This window comes from Nannospalax galili, unplaced genomic scaffold (genome assembly GCF_000622305.1).
Source record: "Nannospalax galili isolate Female #2095 unplaced genomic scaffold, S.galili_v1.0 scaffold100, whole genome shotgun sequence".
NCBI classification, from domain to species: Eukaryota; Metazoa; Chordata; class Mammalia; order Rodentia; family Spalacidae; genus Nannospalax; species Nannospalax galili.
Window position 1 is genome coordinate 14,949,318 of NW_008352891.1, and position 2,808 is coordinate 14,952,125.

At 40.6% G+C, this 2,808-nt stretch overlaps 1 pseudogene; it reads left to right on the forward strand.

Annotated features, from left to right (window-relative positions):
• LOC103747681 overlaps positions 1 to 2,808 on the forward strand; it is a 38,006-nt pseudogene that overhangs the window by 14,616 nt on the left and 20,582 nt on the right.

Genomic DNA, 2,808 nt, shown 5'->3' on the forward strand with positions numbered 1-2,808 from the left:
GCATGGATTTGATCAAAACACCTTATATGCATGTATGAAATTCTCAATAAATTATTTATTTTAAAAAGTAAAAATAAATAAGTGAAGTTATTATTGAAAGATGTGTATTGATTCCTGTTATTTTGATTTCTGTTTGCATTGTTGGTCTATGTGTTTCCACAGTTATACCTTCATTTAGTTTCTTTCTGTTACCCCTTGGGTATAGTTGTTCCTTTCTTCAGCTCTTTGTATTGTTTTAAGAACTCTCTGAAGGGCTGGTTTTGTGGACTTGAATTCTTTCAGCCTATTTAAATCATGGAAGATTTTTCTTTCCCCTTCAACTATAATAGAAATTTTTGCTGGGTAGTCTAAGTAGGCATCTATGGACATTTAGTACTGGGAATACTTTGGTCCAGGCTCTTCTGGCTTTCATAGTTTGCATTGAAAAGTCAGCCTGTGATCCTAATGGGTTTTCCTTTATATGCTTTCAGAATTGTATCTGGTTTGTAGTGTTTTTACTATGATATGCCACAGGGAATTTCTTTTCTGCTCTTGTCTATTTGATGTTCAATGTGCTACTTGTACTTGTATGGACATGTCTCCCTTTAATTCGAAGAAATTTTCTTCTACAATCCTCTTGAAGACCTGGTCCATACCATTATCCTGAGATTCTTCTCCTTCTTCTATGCCTATGATGCATAAATTTGGTCTTTCATGGTGTCCTATATTTACTCCATATTCCATTCATGTTTTTTTTTCTTAAATTTTTCATAATCTTTGCTTGAGTGGTACAATTCATCAACTTTATTGACCAGTCTTGATAATATGTTTTCCATTTAATTCATTCTATTGGTAAGTTTTTCTCCTGTTGTTTCTAATTGGCTTATTGAGTATTTCACTTCCTTCTTCATTTCATCCTGAGTTTTCTTCAATATTTCTAACTCTTTTGTGAATTCAGTCAGAAGTTTATCCCTATCTTCTTTTAGTTCATTGATTTGTTTGTTTGTATCTTCTTTAAATTCATGGAATTCTTTGATCATATTTATAACTGTTCTTTTGAATTCTGTGTCCTGGGTTAGCTCTAGGGGGTTCTCATTGTAGAAATCCTCTATAGGACCGTTGGTGTTTTGTGGGGACATATTATTTGGGTTTTTCATGTTATTTTTTCATTGTGACTTTGGCATGTGGATTTCTTTTGTTGTTTCTGATTCTCATGTGAGACTCAAGTCTCATGTGAGACTTTGTTGAGTTTAAGTCTGTTTCTGTTTGTGTACTTGATGTGCCTTTGTTGTTTTCTTATTGGGTATGAAACCAAAGCTAGTTTGTCTAGGGTTCCGGTTCTCTCTTTTGATTTTATGTTGGACGGGCCAGATGGTGCTAGTCCAGCCACTCAGGAGTTCGCCCAAAGGCTCAAGTCAGATGAGGATCAGATGCTCTCAGGCTTCCTCCTAAGGTCTGGGCCCCTCTAGCCAGCAGGCACAGTACAATTTGGGAAGTGTCCTAGGTGGAGATTGGATTCAGGCCATCTCAGGCAGTCTGCAAAAGTCTGGGCCCCTACTAAAGGGTGGGGAAGCCTAATGCTGCAGCTGTAGGTGGTCCCAATGTAGGGGGATGGACAAGGCACAATATGTAAACCTCACCACCTCACAGAGTTAGGAGAGTAGTAGAAATATGAGGTGCTAAAAGCAAAAGCAGGCCTGTGCACAAGGCTAGAATGAGAACAGGATGTGTGGTCCGGGAGACTGGAGTGCTCAGGTTGTAGGGGAGTCAAGGTGCCATAGGTGTGATTAGATTTACCAGGGAAGAAGATTGATCTAGTAAATTCAAGGCAAGTTGGGGTGGCAGACAGCCAGGATAGAAGGCTGTTCTCAGGCATGCAAAGACAAGTGGTGGTGGGACAGGCTGTGAAGGTCTAGGAAACTAGACTGAAGAACTGAGCTGGTCTGGGTGCAGGGGATCAGGACACAGTGGGTGGGTCTGGGCTATGAGGATAGTCCAGAAGCCTGGGGTGCTAAGAGCAGAAGTGGGCCTGTCCCAAGGCTAGAAGGAGAACAGGATGTGGGGACTGGGAGATTGAAATTGTTCAGGTTGTGGGAGTCAAGGGACAGTGGGCAAGATCAGACTTCTCAGGGAAGACCAGTCTCAGGAATCCCAGGAAGCTTGGTGGCTGGGGACAGGCAGAGTATAAGGCTGTTCTCAGGAGTCCAAATGCAAGTTAGGTGTGGGACAGTCTGGAAGTTCTAAGAAACCAGAGTGAAAAATTGAACTGGTCTGGGTGCAGGGAGATCAGGATGCAGTGGACAGGTCTGGGTTGAGAGGGTAGTCCAGAGGGTGCTAAGAGCAGAAGTGAGCCTGTGCCCAAGGCTAGAAGGAGAACAGGACGTTAGGTAAGCAGTTTATTATTCCTGACAAGATCTCTTCGGGAAAACATATATTGTCTCTGTAAGCAATTATGGATCCATCAGCAAGACAAGTAACCTAGATCTATGATAAGGACTTCTTTTCTTTTTCATGCTTTCCTCCCATGTCCCCATAATTTTTTCCTGTCTTTTTATTCCACCTCAATCTCCCCACTGAAATAAGCATCAAGAGGTTTCTCTTGAATACCTGGAATCTCAGCATATGATGCAGAATATTTATTGCACAGATATCAAAAGTTTTATACTTGGTTGGGAGCTGCTAATTTTTGTTGCTTATCTAGACACATTCTGAAGTGAAATGTCCCTAGCCCCTTCTTTTTTAAAAAAATATTTTATTATTTTAATTTTAACTTTATGTGTATGAGTATATTGCCTGCATGTATGTGAGTGTACCCATGTTGTGCAATGC